The following is a 10000-nucleotide window of genomic DNA, read 5'->3' on the forward strand; positions in this document are numbered from 1 at the left end:
AGGCAGCCATGAGAAGCACCGTATTCTCGCCGAGATGGCGTGGAGCCTGTGGTCTGGAGCACCAATACAGTTGACCAATATGCTTCCCGGACCTACTCGGCCAACAGTGAAGGAGTCACCCCAGTCAGTCACAGCCAGACCTCACCATGCGCCTGTTGACTACTATTACGTCATCAATAGTAACGCTACCACCAAGCACTACAATACATTCTTCCTGGAGCAATATGTAGTACGTTTGTTCCAGCTGCAGCCAGCCACCAGGGCAAGAGGCAAGGATGAACAAGAATGCTTCCAGGCACACAGCTGAAGCACTGTCGCCACGCTATGAAGTGTTGTGCATATGGGGCCGCACAGAAAGCCACTAGCATCTGCGGAGCGGCGGTGAAGCAACACAGGAAACAGCATAGGGGTCGGTGGGCTGGAGTGTAGTTATGATTGTTACGTCACAACACTCCTTTCTCTTGCTGCACGTTAGGCAACAAGGTCACCAGGAAAACTACTCCAATACAGAGCGAATACGTAGCACACGAGTCCCATGGAGTCCCTCACCCCTCTCCATGTTAAGGCGCCGTCACACTACCACTCTCCCCCTAACTTTCTGAAAATCGACAATTTCTCGAGCGTGCCCCGTCACACACACAGCCGTTCGTCTGCACTTCCGTCGACAGTAAACAAACATGGCTCCTCTGACGCACAGGCAAACAGTCAATACTCTGCACTTTATTACAAGCCTCGTAAATCGTACACAGACCTTCCGTAAGTGTAAAACATCAAACGAGTCACGAGAGTAACTGTTTCCTGTTACAAGTATTTACACAAATCAACCACAACGACATATGAAATGAAGTGATTTTATATTTTCTCCATTTAGAATCTATTAATTTTTCTCCAAGGGTACTTAGCATATACTTATATCATGTCATTTGACAATGAAAGCTGACGGCAACCCTCCGTGAAGGCAATCACTTCCGTTAGAGTCTAGAGTCAGACCAGTGGTTCCCAAACGGGGAAATTTTCCCCCGGGGGAAATTTGAAGCTACTAGGGGGGAAATAATTACACTACCTACTAACTACAAAATCTCAAGTCAAATCAAAAGTGCTTTTATTTGTTACTAACCGCTCTCTAAGTCTCTATGGCTATGCTTAGTTGTTACTAACTGCTCTCTATCCACTTTACTCTGTAACTATAAGTTTATCAGTATATTTGTACATTTGAAAAATAAATTAGTAAATAGTCTCAGTGTGTTTTAACTGGTCTTTCTCTCATACACACGAAGGAGGAAATCTGGATGGTTGGTTGAACTGAGTGCAGAGGGAAATGACAGAAAAGAGTTTGGGAACCACTGCGAGTCTAGACGATGCCATCAGAAAAACAAGACAGAAAAAAAAAAAAAAAAGTTGACGGAAACCGGAACTAACGAAAAGAAAACGAAAATGTGTTAATGTGATGCAGAGAGAGAGAGAGAGAGAGAGAGAGAGAGAGAGAGAGAGAGAGAGAGAGAGAGAGAGAGAGAGAGAGAGAGAGAGAGAATGACAAGACCAAACAAAGTGACGGAAGAATTCATGGCAGTGGTGTAACGTAGTGTAGGCTCACTGAGGTAAAAGAGTACACATGACACAGAGATGATGAAACCCGCTGGTTCACAGGAGGCAGCGGGGCACAGTCGGTGGTGGTGACGAGAGCAACACTGATATGACAGCACACACCTCATGACGTTAATGTGGTTCAATTATATTTACAATGATGAACCGTGACTGTGTACTGGCGTGGGAGCGTAGTGATATTATGGTGATAGCGGTTAACAGCAGAAGTAACAGCTCGTATTCAGAAACGCTTTACTCTCACCATGAAGTTTTTAAAGGCCAAAGAGACGACTATAAGGGTTTTCAAGACAGTTTCTCCTTATAATAACCTAGAAATTTTACCAATCCATTACAAGAACCATAAAAATACCTTAAAATATGAATATCTTCAACTAAAGCGTTTTGGAAAGCAGTGATGGAGAGGAGAGCGTTTCAGAACACGGGCCAAACATTGGCGGCGGCACCGGTATTAAGAACAAGGCGACGAGGAAGAGTAGTGAGTGGTGGCGACTAACTTTCATTAACTTTGGTGGGCTTTGGGTTAGTTGGTTTGTCCATGTGTCAGCCTCTGCAAATAGCTCTGCACTGTACATGCTACTACCTAGAGCTCCTTACTGTACATATTACCTAGAGCACGTGGTGTACTGGCGCATCGCATCCGTAAGGACAACGGTTTTCTCTCAGTTCTAGTCAAACACTAACTTGTAAATGGGATAGAGATAAGACTGTAGTAAGGAAATAATGGTGGTAAATAAACTGCAGCAGCAAAAAATATAACAATAACAATAACAATAATAATAATAATAATAATAATAAAAATAACAATAATAAGGATCATGTCAAGATTAGCGAACCCATTCATTGGAAAGTTCGCTATTCTTTACAGGAAGATTATCGGGTTCGTTATTCTTGACATGGTAATAATCGGGTTCGTTGTTCTTGACATGAACACTTCAGTACTTCTGTACCACACATTTCAATGATTAATTCAATCTCAAAGCTACGGTTCGCTAGTTCACCTTTATGACTATTTACTGGTTTAATGGCTGTTTTCGTGTATATATTGGTTTTAATTTCTGTGTTCAGATATCTACGTAGGATCAAATCTACCGTGCGTTCCCAGAAGTTGGGAAACCATTACTCTCGAAGCTCTTGTTTATTAGTTGCATTGGTTAGCTTAGAGGGAGTTTTATGTAGAGGTGAAACTGGCCAAGAGTAACAGAAATTGTGTTTAAAAAGGCCAATTGAGTTCAAAAGAATTCTAACCAGATGACTCTGAGACTAGTGTAGGAGTTGTTATATACTTTTCTTTTTCCTTTTAAATTTTGAGTGAAGAATGAATGTGTAGCTAGGCGCATGTAGCTTTGTGTGTAAGAAGAGAGTTGTCTTTAGAGGACAGGCTATGATTACCCCTTGTGTTGTGAGACACAGAGGGAAATGTTCAGTGAGGTCACAGCTGGCTTTAATGACAAGTTCACAGCACCTTCTGAACCAGTGCTAGTACACCGGGGGTAATTATCGGTTAGGTTAGCTTTATTTATAAATGAAATTTTATCATTATCATCTTTCACATTTTTGTTTTAATGGAAACTGACCATGTTATATTACCATTTTTTTTTATTCCAATATCAATATATTTTCAGCACATCATTTTCATTATCTATTCATCAACAAAATGTTAGCATATTATTTTCATCAATAAAATCAGTTCATATTTCCATTTCTTTCCAATATTTCACTTTTCATAAAAATAAAACATTTTATCAAGGGTTTGCTTTCCTATACATGAGGACATAATAATAATAATAATAATAATAATAATAATAATAATAATAATAATAATAATAATAACAACAACAACAACAATAACCACCACCGTTACCACTAATACCGCCACTCTCACCACACCACCACCACCACCCATAAAAAAAAAAACAATAGTCGTTAACAATACGAGTAATTAAGACAAAGGTTCTCTCTCTCTCTCTCTCTCTCTCTCTCTCTCTCTCTCTCTCTCTCTCTCTCTCTATATATATATATATATATATATATATATATATATATATATATATATATATATATATATATACACACACACACACACACACACACACACACATATATATATATATATATATATATATATATATATATATATATATATATATATATATATATATATATATATATATATATATATATATATATATATATATATATATATATATATATATATATATATATATATATATATATATATATATATATATATATATATATATATATATATATATATATATATATATATATATATATATATATATATATATATATATATATATATATATATATATATATATATATATATATATATATATATATATATATATATATATATATATATATATATATATTACTGTATTGCCTACGTATTCACTGAAATAGACGAGATGCAAATACAAGGAGGAGGAGGAAAAAGCAAAAACAAAAAACAAACAAACAACAACAACAACAAAGGATAAGGATTAGAGTGACCAGCATGGCATCCTCACCCTCTTCCACCTTGCCTGCCTCCCTCCTTCCCTCCCTCCCTCTTTACCTCCAAACAAGGCAAAGGTGAGGCGTCTCCACCCATCCTAAAACTGTAGGGAAGGAGCCTCACCATTATTAAACCTTCACCACCTTCACCACCACCATCACTACTAGGAATAACAACTACAATACGGTCAGTCCACGACATACCCCACGGAAGACAATAACAAAACTATATATTACTACTAAAAGAGATCACATATGTAACATGGGCTATACCTCGCTCCACCCAAAATGAGAATGAGATAAACAGGAATAGATTATCACACACACACACACACACACACACACACACACACACACACACACACACACACACACGTACAGAAAATAACTTAGGGGGCTTATTCTAAATTCTAAAGTACCACGCCATCACGACAATGCCAGAAAAGAAAGCAACCCTATGCCTCTCTGCCAAGCCACAAGCCAGCCACCGATTCACGATGAGAGAGAGAGAGAGAGAGAGAGAGAGAGAGAGAGAGAGAGAGAGACTACACATACACACACACACTTGGTAACTCCCTATCACTCTACCCTCCGACCTTTTCCTTAACTTGGCACCTTACCATCTCCCCCCACCCACCCACAGCAACCCCTTGACTAATTCTACCGAGAGAGAGAGAGAGAGAGAGAGAGAGAGAGAGAGAGAGAGAGAGAGAGAGGGGGGATGATGGAGGGCCTAGGAAAGGGTGAGGGTGAGAACTAAGAGAATAGGGAGGTAGGTAAGGACTGGGTGTGGAAGGGGGAGCTTAAAGGTATGAGAAGAGAGAAGAGAAGAGAAGAGAAGGTGGGTGGAGAAGAGAAGAGAAGGGAAGGTGGGCGGAGAAGAGAAGAGAAGAGAAGAGAAGAGAAGAAAGAGAAGAGTTGGGAAGAGAAGAGAGAGAAGAAGGAAGGGAAGGTGGGTGGAGAAGAGAGAGAGAAGAGAAGAGAAGAGTTGGGAAGAGAAGAGAAGAGAAGGGAAGGGAAGGTGGGTGGAGAAGAGAAGAGAAGAGAAGAGAAGGGAAGGTGGGTGGAGAAGAGAAAAGACAAGAGAAGAGGAAGGGAAGGGAAGGGAAGGGAAGGGAAGGGAAGGGAAGGGAAGAGAAGAGAAGGAAGGAAGGTGGATGGATTAGCGTGGGTGGGTGGGTAGGGAAAGGGTAGGGTGGTCACTACTCACTACTCAGCAACAGTGCGGGAGGTGGGCGTGACTGAGGAGGGTGAGGGAATGGGGTAAGGAGGAGGTGATGGGGGATGGGTTCATTATCCCCGTCATCCTCTCTCTCTCTCTCTCTCTCTCTCTCTCTCTCTCTCTCTCTCTCTCTCTCTCTCCACCACCACCACCACCACAACTTGCAGCGTTCATATACAGAGTGGCGGCAGTGAATACAATGCCATAATCCATTGCTGTAGTGCCTCTAGTGACGGTAATCATTCTTCATGTCCTCTGTTCATAACTTTTTTTCTTTTTCTTTTTTAATTGAAGCACCATTCTTTTCCCTGGAATGTGTGTGTGTGTGTGTGTGTGTGTGTGTGTGTGTGTGTGTGTGTGTGTGTGTGTGTGTGTGTGTGTGTGTGTGTGTGTGTGTGTGTGTGTGTGTGTGTGAACCCTTGTAAACTATCATATTGAATTCCCTTAACATGACAAAAGTGTTCCTTCACATTTTTCATTGCAAGTTATTTGACATACAACTATTATGATGGAACTGAATAATAATAATTATAATAATAATAATAATAATAATAATAATAATAATAATAATAATAAATAATAATAATATAATAATAATAATAATAATAATAATAATAATAATAATAATAATAATAATAATAATAATAACAACAATAATAATAATAATATCACAAAAAATACATCTTGATATTAGCACAATAGTTTTTTTTCTTCCTATACAGCCAAAACTTTAACAAGATTGCATTCCATGATGAGACGAGGGAGTGTACAGCACCAGCAGACTAACAACAGCCCTGGCTGTGACCCGCCCACCGCTGCCTTGCACACCTACCTTGGAGACAGCTGCTGGCCTTCTTGATGGATAACTTACTCCACACTATTATTCCTCCCTGAAATACAAAAAAAGACTGTCGTTATTCTCATGATGTAATACCAACAATAACATAAAAAGGTGACTTCTCCTTTCTCACCCATCACAGCCTCCTGCCACCAATCCATCAGTTAGCAGTCAGACACCATGTATTGTTAATAGAGTGGCTGTGATGAGATTCTACAGGATGACAGCTAACCACCTCATGACAGGATAGCTGGACAACATACTGAAGTAACTGTGACCAGAACATTTGAAATCAAACTTTATCTCAATGGCCTCCCCACAACCAAAATAAGACATGTCTGAAGTACTTGTGTTTATGAATTCTTTGACCCTCCCTTATTTTTTTTTTTTTTCTGTTTAGTCACAATGTCAAACAGTTCAGAATGCACCACTGCCAACACTATGAGAATATTTGGTCTTGTTTTAGGCCCATTGCCTTACAACCAGCTGACAGCAGGAAACTAAGGAAGGGCATGGCCATGACATGCTCCAACTCTGCTTGCTTCAGTGAACAGCTGAACTAACCTTGCAGTGAAGGATGACACACCTGGCAAGTTACACACAGTCACACACCATACTTCATCATGATGGCATTACAATAGATTAAAAAATAATAAAGAAAGAAATACTGAGGATGAAGGAATTGAGGTTAAAGTCTGCTAACACATATTTCAACAGTGTTTCATACTAGTTCACACCAGTACATGGTCAGCCATAAAAGAAACTTGAAAATTGTTGATGGAAATGTTAAAAGTCTAACCAGTTGCATGTAATATGTCAGCAATTTTTCCTGTATTCTCTCCTTTCTTAGTAATGATGTAAAGCAAGACCTCATTAAGTTCCTGTAGATGTAGTGGGATACTAAAGGCCTAAGCATGTGATAGAGACCTTCCATCTATTGTTTTTTTTTTTTTGTTCCTGTACAACTTTGTACTAAATACAATGCAGCTCCACCATTACCTTGTGCATCCAGCCAACATACATCTCACTTACTGCAATCCATATCACAACATCATCAAGTATAACTAGTACAAGGGATTGTTCATTGCTATGAGAAGAATGCCCTTATGATACCACCACCATAAACAACATTATATATGTTTCTATAACTCTTTACGATATATCCCCTGGGCTAAGTACATTCTGCTCTTCTCTCACACAGAAAGGAGACTTCTGCTTCTCACTTATAGCCTTTCCTTCAACCACAGAGCCAAAATAGCTCCATTACACCACAATATCTATCATCCATCACCATTCACTCACTTCTCAATTTTATTCTTTCCTCCCAACCATTTCATACTGATCTCCCCATACACCTGCAGCATTTTATAGAGGTTATTATCTTTTATTTATCAGTAATTCTCCATCCGTTAATATTTAAGAACCTTAAGGCAGTTGAGAGAAGTAATGGCTATTAAAGGGATCATTCACTTCACTATAAATAATTCCTTCTTAGAACACACCATCACGTTTTCATCATTGATTTGCCTTCCATGGAGTTCCTGGATCATACCTCATATTCCATCATGCTCTTTTAATGCTTCATCTAATCCAGGGGTTCTCAATTTTTTTTTTTTTTTTTTTCTCCTTAAGAACACCCTCAGTTATAAGACCATCTACCCAATAAACCAAGTAATCTGACATCAAATAGAATGTTAATTTAGTGACTGACACTAACTCAATATGTAATGGTACAGCAAAGGACATTATTATATATCGGGAGGTGGTAGCATAGTGAATAAGGTAGTGAGCATGGGAGCAGACATCCACGCATAGGTTTGAATCCCACCAAGTACGGCCTTGAAATTATGCCATTTGTCAAGTGGTTTAAAATTACCTACATGTCACCATGATACCCAGGTTCTAGGTGGTTACACCAAAGATGTGCTTGGATGGTGATACGGGCCCTAATATGGGTATCACTATAAATAAAATTGCCTGCGCCACTAATGGGTGGAATCTTAATAGCACTTCTAGTACTCTTCAAGCTACCTACAGGTACTATAGGCCAGGACATTAAGAAAAAAAAAAGATCAGCCATCTAAGTACCCCTGGAAATCTTTTTGTGATACCCGTTGGGGCTAATGAACCCCATGTTGAGAACCCATGACCTAATCCATCTCTGATACCTTCTCTGACTTTGAAAAGAAATAGTATATAATTTTGGTTCCAAGCGACCCATGACGCTTATGAGGTCATTGATGGCATGTTAATTAAAATCTTTTATTTCAATTTGTGAATGCACGAAATTAGAAAGTTAGACATTTCCAAGTGAGGCACTGGTGGGTTACAAACATCACAGACCACCTCACCACTGTTTGCTTCTGACAACACAGCCATGACCAGGATCGCCCACTCTTCACCACCTGTCTGTAAGCATGACCACTGCCACACACTACCTTTCCCTATCCATAACTTTTGCAATCAAATACTACATAAAAATGACATACAACAAAGCAAGCCATTTGGATCATCTAGTCACACTGTCACACAAATGATAAAACCTTCAGGGTTTTATTTTCACAAGCAATATAAATATGTATGGCAATGCCTGTAAACTCTTTGGGCTTCATAACCATTTGATCTCTTGCTCACACCCCCATTTCATTTTTCATTCCTATTCCTTTAATTTTTGTTAATAAAATTATCCTAATTTTCATTTGATATAATTGTAGTATACGTATTAATCTATTCTGTGAATTTAAGATATGTCCATTTACTAATCAACTTACAGTAGAACTTTCTGATATTTGGAACCCTTCTGTGACATTTTTGCATTGTTTTAATAGCAAAATTCTTTCAACCCTTCTTTATGAGGATTGCAACATCATTTCATCATTACATCATCTTTTGATGTGAGACTGAAGATGAATAGCTGCATCATACAGATGGAGGATGAAAGCCTGATTAGCCCTTTCTCTCTGCCTCGTACTTCTGGACATGATACTCATTGGGAGGACCTAAGCCCTGGCTGCACCTTGGGTGAGCCAGCAGATACTGCTCTGAGACTTCCATTTCTGTCATAGATGAAACTGGCTCTGCACCCTCCATGGATGAGGCTGATGATAAGGAGCTGGAGGACTGTGCTCTTTAGAAATTCCCTGAAAATGGGTTAGCTCTGCTGTATAGCCCGTTGATGAGCGGAAAATGCAGAGGTCATCCTGGAGGAATTATCAGTGAATAGGTGAGAGGTAAAAGTAGTTACTCTAAGATTTTGAAGATTGTCTGCAAAACATATGTGCTGACTCTTACAAGAGGGTGGGAGCAGTGTTATAGATGTGGTGTACCAGAGGGACATGTGTGTGCCTTCATAAAATACAACCATTGGACTTTAAAGAAAATGGAAGTTGGCCATCAATAATAATCAAATAAGTCCTCATTAATTTTTGTTATTGCTTTGTGGGATAAAAAGTATTTTTCTTTTCTACTGATGTGGCATAAAAGGCTCAGAGTTATATAGGATGGCAAGCATCTATTTCACCGGATACATTCCAGCTTCCAAGAAAGTCTCATCAATATGTGACAAACTATAAAACTGGTGTAGGCAATGTACAGAATTTGATGAAGTGTGTAGCCAAGGATTCCTGGCAGTCATTAAAGATTTAGTGAATAAGCTAGGAACCTGACGAGACAAATTAGGATTTTGGTTTTCCTTCCTTCTATTGACACCTTACTGGGACACTAACCAAACACCACTTCAGCAAAAAATATTTCTCTGGCAAACTCTGGAATTCCCTACAGGTCTGCTTCCGTATTTCCATCTTCCTATGACCTGAACT

General features: G+C 39.0%; 1 protein-coding gene across 2 annotated transcripts in view; it reads right to left on the minus strand.

The window, feature by feature from the left end:
- The window catches only part of LOC123516490 (E3 ubiquitin-protein ligase HECTD1-like), a 136361-nt gene that overhangs the window by 125402 nt on the left and 959 nt on the right, over positions 1 to 10000 (minus strand). For both annotated transcript variants that reach the window (XM_045275850.1, XM_045275849.1), the window contains exon 2: positions 6177 to 6234. The gene's annotated coding sequence lies outside the window, so the exon portion shown is untranslated. The remainder of the gene's footprint in view (positions 1 to 6176; positions 6235 to 10000) is intronic.

Source organism: Portunus trituberculatus, chromosome 41 (genome assembly GCF_017591435.1).
Source record: "Portunus trituberculatus isolate SZX2019 chromosome 41, ASM1759143v1, whole genome shotgun sequence".
NCBI lineage: Eukaryota > Metazoa > Arthropoda > Malacostraca > Decapoda > Portunidae > Portunus > Portunus trituberculatus.